The sequence below is a fragment of the Mesoplodon bidens genome (genome assembly GCF_964165515.1).
Source record: "Mesoplodon bidens genome assembly, chromosome: 1".
In the NCBI taxonomy this organism is placed as follows: Eukaryota; Metazoa; Chordata; class Mammalia; order Artiodactyla; family Ziphiidae; genus Mesoplodon; species Mesoplodon bidens.
This window is the reverse complement of record NC_138176.1, coordinates 227,346,330-227,358,853: the sequence shown is the minus strand read 5'-3', so window position 1 is coordinate 227,358,853 and position 12,524 is coordinate 227,346,330. Positions and strand designations below refer to the sequence as shown.

Genomic DNA, 12,524 nt, shown 5'->3' with positions numbered 1-12,524 from the left:
TTTTCCAGTCATCATACTTTTCCATTTTTCATATCTCTTGTTAACTAAGAGTCTGTTGTCTACTTCTTGTCCATATCCTAAATTTCTTTTACTTGCATGTATTTCTCCCAATTCTCTGGCAAAATCCCAATTCAGAATTATCTGCTTCCTCCCTTTGTAAACCACATGAATGCTGCAGTCAAAATCATCTGAAAGGACATAGTTCTTTCATTATAAATTCATGATAATTAAAACCACAATGAGATATCATTTCACACCTGTCAGAATGACTAAAAGAACCCAAATAACAAATGTTGGTGAGAATGTGGAGCAAAGGGAACCCTCATACACTGTGAGAATGTAAATTGGTGCAGCTACTGTGGAAAACAGTATGGAGGTATCTCAAAAAACTAGACACAGAACTACCATATGACCCAGCAATTTCACTCCTGGGTATATATCTGAAAAAAAATGAAAACACTAATTCAAAAAGATACATGCACCCCAGTGTTCATCGCAGCATTATTTACAGTTGCCAAGATATGGAAGCAACCTAAGTGTCCATCAACAGATGAATGGATAAAGAAGATGTGGTGTATGTGTGTGTACACACACACAGACACACACACACACACACAATGGAATATTACTCAGCCATAGAAAAGAATGAAAATTTTGCCATTTGCAACATCATGGATGGACTTGGGGAGGGTATTATGCTAGGTCAGACAGAGAAAGACAAATACTGTATGATAGTGAATATAACAAAAAAAAGTGCATTCACAGATATGGAGAATAAACCAGTGGTTCCCAGTGGGGAGAGAAAAGCAGGGAGGGGCAAGATGGGGTAGAGGATTAGGAGATACAAGCTATTATGTATAAAATAAATAAGCTACAAGGATGTGTTGTATTATGTATAAAATAAGCTATACTGGGAATATAGTCAACATTTTATAATAACTATAAATGGAGTATAACCTTAAAAAAGTGTGAATCACTGTTGTATACCTGTTACATAATATTCTGTTTTCAACTATGCTTCAATAAAAATTAATAAAAAAAATGTGTGATCTTCAACCATAAGTAGGCCGTACTACTGCTTGGAAATCTGTTGCATTACTCTTGTCAGCTGGTCTCGTTGTCACTGTAACTGTTTCAGTCTTCCACTCTCCTCACACTTCCTCCACCATGGCCCTTCTCCTCCTCCAGAATGCTTTTCCTATTACTTCACAGGGAAATAGGAGTACCCGTAGATGCCCACTGTCTTTACTATTTTTTCTTCTTCTTTTATGTTAAAATACAGGCACCACTGCTTTTTGTCTAAGGCTCTCTCCGTTTCCTTCCCTCCCTCTGGGGTACCTTAACTGTTAATCATCTCCTCCTTCTTTTGTATATTCAGTTTCTTCCTTTACACTGGATTCTTCTCATCAGTGTTTAAACATACCCAGTTCTCAATATTTAAATAACCAAAACTATATGTCTTCATAGGTACTACATTACTGATCTTTTTGTTCTCTTTCCTAGCCAGATGCTTGAAATCATTGCTTAAGTGTGTTTCCATTTCTCACCTTTGACTCACCTCTTCAGTTTATTCACTCCACCAAATAGTATTTGCTAATGATACCAATGACCTCTGTGTTAATAAATTGAGTGGATATTTTTAGACTGGCTCTTACTTGACCTTTGTGTTAGTTTGCTAGGGTTGCCATAACGAAATACCACAGACTGGGTGGCTTAAGCAACAAAAATTTATTTTCTCCCAATTCTGGAGGCTAGAAGTCCAAAGTCAAGGTGTCTAGAAGTTTGGCTTCCTCTAAGACATCTCTCCTTGGCTTGCAAATGGCCACCTTCTTGCTGTGTCTTTCTCACATGGCTTTTCCTCTGTGGATGCACATCCTTGATGTCTCTGCATTTCCTCTTATAAGGACACAAGTCAGATTGGATTAAGACCTAGGTGATGACAGAATCACCTCTTTAAAGGCCTATTCCCAAATGCAGTTATGTTCTGAGGTACTGGAAGTTAGAGCTTCAATATATGGATTTTAAGGAACACAATTCAGCTTAGAACAACCTCCTGGCAGCTTTTGGCATTGTTGACAACTCCTTCAAACCTTTTGGGTCTATTACTCTTACGCCTTTTTTTTTTATAAGCTTCTCTTCTGCTTGGTTATTAAACATTGTAATTTCATGAGGTTTGGTCCTGGCTGGTTTCTCTTGCTTTTTTGTTCTTTCTCCCCAGGCAGTCTCACCATTCCGATCTTCACTAATGAAGTGATGTACGTGTCTGTTGCTCTAGCCCCTCCTTATCTAAGTTACAGACCTATTTTATAACTCCACTTCGCCATCCCAGAGGCACCGCAAACAAAGAGTCTGAATCTGAACTCATGATAATTTCCATGTGATGTGACTAGTCTGTTCCTTGCTATAGCCATTGCTGGCCTCTTTATCCAAATGTGATAGATCGTTTACTCCAGAGCATTTGCTCTTGTTATTTTCTATGTCAGTACAGTCCTCACCTTCATTTAAAAAATTCCCAATTTTTGGGGCTTCCCTGGTGGCGCAGTGGTTGAGAGTCCGCCTGCTGATGCAGGGGACACGGGTTCATGCCCCGGTCTGGGAAGATCCCACATGCCGCGGAGCGGCTGGGCCCGTGAGCCATGGCCGCTGAGCCTGCGCGTCCGGAGCCTGTGCTCCGCAACGGGGAGAGGCCACAACAGCGAGAGTCCCGCGTACCACAAAAAAAAAAAAAAAAAAAAAAAAAAAAAATCCCAATTTTTAAAATATGTCAAAGTTATAAACATTAGTCGTTAAGGAAATGCAAGTTGAAACCATGAGGTGGCCACTTAAAACCAACTAGAAGGGCTAAATTAAAAAAGACTGTAACAACAGATTTTCCAGTTAGATACCCAGAACTCTCATAAGTTGCTGGCATGAGTATAAAATGGGAGAGCCACTTCGGAAAACCATTTGCCATTTATCAGTTTAAGCATACATCTACTTTTGAATCCAGCAATTCTGCTTCTGGGTGTTTTCCCAAGAGAAATGAAAACATACGTCCACAAAAAGCCTTTTTCAAGAATTTTTGTAGTAGATTTATTCATTATAGTTAATAACTGGAAAAACCCAAATATCAGTCAATAGGATAATGGATTAAAAGGTTTTGGTATATTCATACCTTGGAATGCTAGTCAGTAATAGAAAGGAACATGCATGCAAATAAGGTAGATGAATCTCACAAACACAGTGGAAGATGCTGGGCATGATATGGTATGATTCTATTTATATTAGAATCTAGAACAGGCAAAGCTAATCTGGGGTTAAAAAAAAATTGAACTCAAAATTGTTCAAAAGAATTGAACATGGTTCAGTTCCTTTGGTTGTGGGGAGTGCTGGCCCTCCATTGGGAAGAGGCAGACGGGAGTTTCCTGAAGTGATGAACACATTGAGAATCTAATAGAGATGTGGGTTACCCGAGTTTATCTGCTTGTCAAGAGTTGTATAGTTAAGTTGTACAGTTAAGAAATGTATATATCAATATATGTAAATTTTACCTAAAATATAAAAACAGCAGTCAAGTTGGTGGCAGGGTGTGGACGGTATAGATGAAACAAGAATGGCAGGATGTTGATGGTTGCTGAAGTTGGGTAATGAGTATATAGGAATTTATTATGCTATTCTGTTTATTTTGTATATGTTTGAAATTTTCCACATAAAAAGTTTGTTTTAATCTGAAAGTTACAGAGACACAAACAGCACCCATGTTCTCACCACCATCTTAATAAATAAAACCTTACCAGTATAATTCTCTTACCTGTGAACCACACCCTGTTTCCATGTCCCATCTCCCACCAACCACTGTCCTGAATCCCTCTTCTCTCTTAAACATTTTCAAATCTCAGTCTAAATGTCGCTTCCTTGAGGGAAGGTCTTTCCTGACTCAAAACACTCACTAGGTTAAGTGCCCCTGTTACGTGCTTTCATGGCTTTTATCACAGTTGTGATTTATTTGAGTACTCCATATTAATCTCTCCAGTAGACTCAGTTTTCAGAGGGCAGGGTATATTTATTTTTGCTGTCTTAGTGCGTAACATAATAAATTTATTAAATGACTGTGTTGGCGTAGTTTTTTTCTTTACTTTAATGAAGATATCTTAAAAATTGGAGAGCTGTTCTATTATTGCATACTTAGATTGATGGGTCAGTATGTTATAAAAAGTTATGAATGTGAGAGAATGATTGATAGGTAGTAATTCTTTCTGATTTTATTGGCATCAGATAAAAAAGGAACAATAATACTGTGTCCTTAGATCGAAACCATGTCCAAAAGGCCTGCCACTTGGTTCCAAAACGCTCCTGAACTTTATTACTAATTATTTTTAAAATAAATTTATTTATTTTATTTATTTATTTTTGGCTGCATTGGGTCTTTGTTGCTGCACGGGCTTTCTCTAGTTGCGGTGAGCAGGGTCTACTCTTGGTTGCAGCGCGTAGGCTTCTCATTGCGGTGGCTTCTCTTGTTGCGGAGCACGGGCTCTAGGCGCATGGGCTTCAGTAGTTATGGCACGTGGGCTCAGTAGTTGTGGCTCGCAGGCTCCAGAGTACAGGCTCGGCAGTTGTGGTGCATGGGCTTAGTTGCTCCACGGCATGTGGGATCCTCCCAGACCAGGGCTCGAACCTGTGTCCCCTGTGTTGGCAGGCAGGTTCCTAACCACTGCGCCACCAGGGAAGCCCCCTGAGCTTTATTATGTTGTCTTTTTTCTTACTTGGAAGCCATGTGAGTGAAAGACCCCTTTCCTATTTACAAAGATTATTTCTAAATACCTTTTCTTTTCCTCTTCTCTAATGTGCTTCCTCCTTTGCTTATTAGTTTTGGTGTTTATCAGGGATAATGATCTTTAAGGGCTTGTTGTTTTCTTATTTTTTATACTGATACTGTATATTTTAAACTTTGATATGCCTTACTGCCGAATGACAGTATGAAGTAATAAATAATAGAGATTAATAAAAATGCTTTGCTTATAATTGTACCATTAAACATTATCATTAACGCAAATAGACATTAAAAGTATTGAAGGGGAAGGATTGTATTTTGATTTTTGCCATTTTATATTTACAAGGAATACTTAGGCAGTTTAACACAGTAGTTAAATTTCTGCTCTAATTGTTTTTTGTTTTTTAAACTTTTGCTGTCTCTGGAAGACTCAGACCGCCAGGGTTTGAGTCCCGGTTCCATTGTTTCCTAACTGTGTGACACTGACTAAATGACTTAACTGCTTTGTGCTTCAGTTTCCTTATCATTAAAACAGATATTAATAGTACCTGGCAGCATTGTTGTGGGGATCATATGAGGTGGTATGTATAGTGACTGGTACTTAGTAGATGTTAGAACTTAATACTTTTTGGGTTCTAGGGAACCTAATAAAACCTTTTCACCATCTTTAAGTATACAATTCAGTGGCATTAAGTAAATTCACAGTGTTGTGCAGCTGTCATCACTATCCATTTCTAGAACGTTTTCATTGTCCCCAACAGAAACTCACTAAAAAAGCTCTCTACCCATTAAATAAAGTTCTCCGTCTTCCCCTCCCCATAGTCCCTGATACCCTCTACTCTACTCTCTGTCTCTATGAACTTTACTATTCAAGGTACCACATGCAAGTGGAACCATATATTTGTCCTTTTGTGACTGGCTTATTTCATTTGGCATAATGGTTTCCAGGTTCATCCATACTGTAACATGTTATTGTAGCCATTGAGTTTTCTTTTCATTCTCTTGTGATTGGAGAAGATTCTTTGTATGAGTTCATTCTCCTTGACATTTTTGAGACCTGTTTTTTGGCCTGACATATGTAGAATTCTTGGAAGAATGTATATTCTGCTGCTTTGGGGTGACATGTTCTGTAGATATCTGTTCTGTCACTTCAGGTTGACATGAAAAGACACAACTTTCAGTCATGAAGAAATGAAGAGAACCAGTACTTTTCATGTCAACCTGGATGATTTATTTTAGTCCTTCTTGTAAGGCAGCTCTGCTAGTGACGAATTCACTGTTTCTGTTTATCTAGGAATGTCTTAATCTCTCTTTCATTTTTGAAAGATAATTTTGCTGGATAGTCTTGGTTGACATCAGTCTTTTGGCATTCTGACCTCCTTGGTTTCTGATGATAAATTTGTTGATGATCTTATTCAGGATCTCTTATACATTTAGATTAGCTTTTTAAATCAAATTTTGGAAGTTTTTGGCTACTATTTCTTGTAATATTCTTTTTGCCTCCTTTTCTCCTTTCCTTCTGGAATTTCCATTTTGTATATGTTGGTAAGCTTGATAGTGTCCCAGAGGTTCTCTGAGAATCAATTCATGTTACTTCATTCTTTTTTCTTTCTGTGCCTCAGACAGGTTAATTTCAGTTGACTTGTCTTCGGATTTGCTGATTATTTCTTCTACCTGCTGAATTCTGCTGTTGAACCCCTCCAGTGAGTTTTTCATTTTAGCTGTTGTACTTTTTAATTCCAGAATTTTTATTTGTTCTTTTAAAAATGTCTTTCTTCTTATCGATATTCTTTATTTGTTGAGATACTGTTATCTGACCTTTAGTTCTTTTGGCATGCTTTCCTTTAGTTCTTTGAACATGTTGAAAATAGCTGATTGAAAGTCTTTGTCTAGTAAGTCCAGTGTCAGGGCTTCCACAGGGATAGTTTCTTTGACTGCTTTTTTTTCTCTGTGCATGAGCCATGCTTTGAATTCTCTCTGCATGTCTTGTAATTTTTTGTTGGAAACTGGACACTTTAAATTATATAGTATGGCAACTCTGGAAATCAGTTTCTTCTCCCTCTCAAGACTTGCTTTTGTTGTTACTTTTTTTTTTTTTAAGTGATCTTTCTCAACTAGTTTTGTAAAGTCTGAGTTCTTTGTTGTGAAGCCACTGAAGTCTTTGCTCAGTTAGCTTAGTAGTCAGCTAAGAATTGAACAGAGACTTCCTTGAATTCATGGAAGCAGTAAGTCTACTGGAGAGATTGTTATGAAGTACTGAAACAAATTAATCACAACTGTGATAAAAGCCATGAAAGCACATAATAGGGACACAACCTAGTGAGTGTTTTGAGTCAGGAAAGACCTTCCCCTAAGGAAGTGACATTTAGACTGATATTTGGAGAATGTTTAAAAGTGAAGAGGGATTCAGGATTGTGGTTGGTGGGGGATAGGACATGGAATCAGGGTGTGGCTCACAGGGAAGAGAATTATATTGGTAAGGTTTTATTTATTAAGCTAGTGGTGAGAACATAGGTACTGTTTATGTGTCTTCAGAACTTTCAGGTAAAAAAAGACTTTTTATGTGGGGAATTTCAAACATACACAATATAAACAGAATCGTATATTAAATAAACTTTTTTCCTTCATGTTTTTCAGTGTAGGCTGGCTTTTCCGCATTGTGGGAAACCTGCAGAAAGAGCCAGTCTGAATTTTTTATCTTAGCACATCAGCCTCTAGAGAGGTTCTGATTAATTTTTGAGCCCCAAGCATTAATAGACTCACTGGTATGGCTTGGTCAAGTTGGACTAATTCACTGTAGTCTAGGGTCATGTAAGAACACTGAGTTCCCAAGGTAGCTGTTGGGATATGTGTGAAAGGTGGGGAGTTGGGGAAAAGAGATGGTGCTTGGAAGAAGGCAGGGGTGCTAGGCAGACAGTACCTTGGATGTTTGCACTAAGGATTACAGTGAACTGAATTTTATGACTTAATTTATAGATTCTAAATGCAATCTGTTGACTTTAACTGAAACTCATAAAATTGACCAATAATATGACTTTACAATATATGAAAACTGATGTTTTTCTAATACTTTGAAGGGGTTTAAAATGCCTGATTATTATTAGAACCAGTATTTTATTTATTCATTGATAGTTCTCTTTGATTAGCAATTAGTTTAGAAAATGCTAACGTTACATTAGCAGTACATAATAGATATATAATTATACTGAGCATGAATCATATTTGAAAATCTAGCATTCATGTATTCCTGGGGTACCCTGCATGCCCCAAAGCATTATGTATTCTGAAGTTACTGAAAATAGAAGCTTTTGGGGGTTCACATATCTCAGGAGTAAACTTTCTAAAAAAACAAACCTGAACACCATATATCTTATAATTTTATATATCTTATAATCTTTTAATGACTACCCATTGCATAGAATAAAGTCCAAATTCTAGAGCAATAAAAACATGGCCTTTCAAGGACCGACAGACATTTCCTACTAACTCCCTACACATATGATACATTCTAGCCTTGCTAAATTAATTAAAAATGTCTGAGTTTATTGTGGTGTTTCATGTATCTGTTTTTGTATATGCTATTCACTAAGCCTAAGGTATACTTTCCTTTATTTAGCCTCAAGAATCTCCTCATTAAAGACTTATCTTGTTTAAGCTCAATTAATGATATCCTTCATGCTATTATATTTAGTAGTTAATACTATTATAAGCTACCTTATAGTAATTTTTTTAGATGCCTGTCTTACTCCTTAAAGTGAATTGCTCGAGGGCAAGGATTGTGTATTAATCTTTGCAGTATCTTCCATGCCTTGCTTATTGTAGTTGATTGATTAATGCTGATTGGGTAAATGAACATTTTTGTTCTTCATTTTAGACTATTATAGGTGTTGTTCCTTTAGTTGTTTATGAGAAGATGGCACAGATTTCTACACAACTTGGCTCCATGGGAAAACAGAAGAGAGTAATTAAATAAAATATAAGTAGTTTCATCTAGGAACAGCTTTCTGAAGTTGGAACTAATATGTTATTAAATTACCTGGAGTGGAAGGTCAGATTTCTAGAATGATCATGTTTTAGTTGTTAAAGCAAATGGCATGTAAGAGAACTTTCAAGTTTGTATGGCAAAAACAGGGAAAAATGGCAAAGTTAGAGTCTCTGAGGTTTCTGATGTTTCATAGACTAACAAAAGGTTGCTTTATTAGCAGCATTAATGAAGGAATCGCTTTATTGGCTTAGGCATACTGGTAGCTTTGTCGGTCCAAAGAGCTAAGAGTTCTTATTTCAATTCATGATTATGTTGGAGTAGTGAAGTGAAAGCCGTTGACCTTCTCTTAAGCAGAAAATAGAAAGTTTTTACAAATAGATTAAAGCATTATAAGGAATGTGATGAGGAACTAACTTATGATCAAATCACTTAAAATTTGAGTTTTCAGAATCTTTTGTGCACCATTTTTACAACAGTAGTAGATTTTTTATAGACTTATTAATTGGTATTTAAAGTTATAACTTTAATAGGATGGTTATGTAAAATTAGGTCAAAATGATTGAAAAAAACCTGAATTATTAGAATGGATAAACTTTCAGTTCTCCAAATGGTGATACATATTAAGAGCAAGATGAGATACAGGAAGTATTAAACTTTAGAGATGGTGTAATGCCACTCAGATGGTGTACCTTCCAAGTTGTTTTTTATTTAGGTAAATGAAATGCATTTTGCTTTTTAGAATCATTTTGAAAGGGCTGATTTGCTTCTGTTAATTTACATCAGAGATTAAAGCAGAAGGAGGCACTGGGGGCCTGCTTCTAAATTAAAGTTCTTCAAATCAGTAGTTTTAAATACCAGGAATTACAGAACTAAGTATTATATAGGTGTATAACAGAATTAAAATTTTTGTATAGCAGCAATTCATTTAAAATTTTAAATTTCTAAATGATGGAATATTTAAAAGTATAAAAATTACAGGGATGAATATAAAATGCTCATGTATCCATACTGACCAAATTAACAGATATTAATATTTTGCTATAATTGTTTCAGAACTTTTAAAATAAATTAAAAATATGGCTGAAGATTTCTGATCTCATTCTTTTGCTTCCAAGAGGTAATTACTAATCTCAAGGTATCTTTTAAGTTTTTTATACTTTTATGCACACATTTATATAAAAAGATAAATAGTATTGATTTGGTTTTAAAATGTAAATTAAGTAGTATCATATTGTTTACATACATTTGTAGCATGCTTTTTTTCACTCAGTGTTCAAGATTTATACATGTTGATATATGTATGTACTTAAAGTTTGCTTATTTTACCCTTTGTATTATTATTAGTTTGTTCCATTATTTGTGATGTTAAGCTAGATTATTTGGTTTAGCTGGTGCTGCCAAATATCTCTGTTGTAAAGGTATTACAAAGGTATTTTTCCCTTTGGTAATTAATCCATGCCTTCCGGCTGAATTAATATTGTTTCTCAATAACCTTTGACCTAATGATTTTAGTATCCTTTGTTGATTTTTGCCTGAACCGTTGATTATATTGTTGCTTGAAAAATGATTTTCTCGTTTATTATTCTTCCCACATTTATTAGCTGGCAGAGTTTCTGCCCTCCTTTCTTCACTATCTCTTGTGGGCTCATGGATTCTTTTTTTATTCAGTGGGCTAAGATCCATTATTGTTACATTTCTTTTGAAGGCTCAAAATGTTAAAATTCAGCAGTAGGAACTCATTCAGTCTGGTTTTTATGTCTCTTTGATATGTACCATCATTTTAGATCACTTCTTTACTTTCTGGCACAACAAAATGTTCCATTCTTATTACCCTATGCTTTCACTGCCCCTAGACCTGGAAACAGCTATTTCTCCAGTAATCCCCGTTCCTCTTGTTGGGTACTTACAGGCTACCTCATGAGCTCTGAATGTGTTCTGTATTACTGGTTGTCATTGCTTCTAGGGGTTCTTTTCATTGGACAGGGAGCAAGGAGTTATACTTAAAAAAACTACTAATATTTGTGATTCCAGTCCAGTACCCCAGGGTCCTTCTCTTCTCCTGTTTCATATTTGGATCTCTCCTCTCCCACAGTGAGGATATTGGTTAACAGTAGCATCAATATACATATATTAATTTTCTCTGACCTATAATATACATGATATAATATTGGAATTGCCACACCAATACTACTGCCAACAATAAACCCAGTAAGTAAAGAAAGCTGAAGATTTCTGTGCATTTTGTTCATGTAATATATCCCAATGAAGGTATGCATCAGAGTACTATGCTCATAAATTATTTTAATTAGTGATATATTTTTATGCCACCAGTTTGATAAACACTAGGTTCATTTTTTTTGCTTCTATTCAGTTTTAGCGCCCCCATTACTGATTTAATTTAAAAAAAAAATTGAGACTAGTGAAACAGTAAAATGGCTAAAAGTCAAAACTATGTAAAAAGGCATTCTCAAAAGTCTTACTCTCTTCTTCCCAGTTTTCTATTTTCACTCTCTGCAGTTACCAATTTCATTAGTTTCTTGTTTATCCTTATGTGTCCTTTTATAAAAATCAGCGTATTATGTGTTCATGCATTTCTGTTTGTATCTTTATTCATTTTCTTATTTTATACAAACAAGAATATACTATATATACATAGTCTCTATGAGTGAAGTTGAACATCAGCTTATTGAGCTCTGGGAAAACAGTTGTTGGTATTTTTATTTGAATAATGTTACTCATTAACGTGGGGAAATCAGTATCTTTATGAGGCTAAGTCATCCTTTCCAAAAGAATAGGGGATTTTTTTTCATTTGTTTACTTCGGTTCGTATCTTTCAGAAGCGTTTTAAAGTTTTCCTTATAGAGACTTTACACATTTATGTTTAATCCTACATATTTTTTATCTTTTTTGTTGTTTTTGTACATACTGTTTTCAAATAAGCAGTTTGGAACTTTTTCCTTTTAATAGGAGAGTTAAGCCTACTTATATATCTTAATCTGACAGTGTTTCTTCTAATTGATACATTGCATTTACTGCTGTTTTATGCTGTACACTTTTTTTCTTCTCTCGCTATGGGCTGTTTCTTTACTCTTTTTGAAGATTATTTTCTTATTTAGGAAGGTTGATGTTTTTGTTTTAATGGCTAACCTTATAGTAATACTTTTTATCATATCATTAGGGTCCCCTTAGGCAAAGGCTTAGACTGCTGATAATTGCTTTGTTTGCATTAAATGAATATCCTTTGACATTCACTTATTACCTGTTCAACTCCATTGAGCTGATTCTTCTGTTTTTTACTTGTTTTCTTCACATTAAAAAAATTGCATGATAATTTGTCAGAGAATATCATATTTAAGTACTATTCTTCTGTCTTTGTCCATATCTTTGTTTTAGTAATGTTTATCCCACTGTTGTAAAGTTTTTGCCAAAGTTTTTGCTGTCTTTTTTTTTTTTTTTTTTTTCTTTTTGCGGTATGCGGGCCTCTCACTCTTGTGGCCTCTCCCGTTGCGGAACACAGGCTCCGGATGCGCAGGCCCAGCGGCCATGGCTCACGGGCCCAGCCGCTCCGCGGCATATGGGATCCTCCCAGACCGGGGCACGAACCCGTATCCCCTGCATCGGCAGGCGGACTCTCAACCACTGCGCCACCAGGGAGGCCCTGCTGTCTTTTTTTAATGGGATGAATCTCATTCTTTTGTAGATTGCTCAGAATGGGCTATGAATAGTATAGTCCCAGAGTTCTTGCATGTTTTTCTGTAATAGACTTTGTAGTTATAAGGATACTTGACT

At 35.8% G+C, this 12,524-nt stretch overlaps 1 protein-coding gene across 5 annotated transcripts in view; it reads left to right on the top strand.

Moving 5' to 3' along the window:
- The window catches only part of FBXW7 (F-box and WD repeat domain containing 7), a 208,989-nt gene that overhangs the window by 37,346 nt on the left and 159,119 nt on the right, over positions 1 to 12,524 (top strand). Inside the window, exon 3 of one of the 5 annotated variants that reach the window (XM_081251104.1) lies at positions 6,373 to 6,453. The exons of the other annotated variants lie outside the window; for them this stretch is intronic. The gene's annotated coding sequence lies outside the window, so the exon portion shown is untranslated. The remainder of the gene's footprint in view (positions 1 to 6,372; positions 6,454 to 12,524) is intronic. 5 annotated transcript variants of the gene reach the window in all.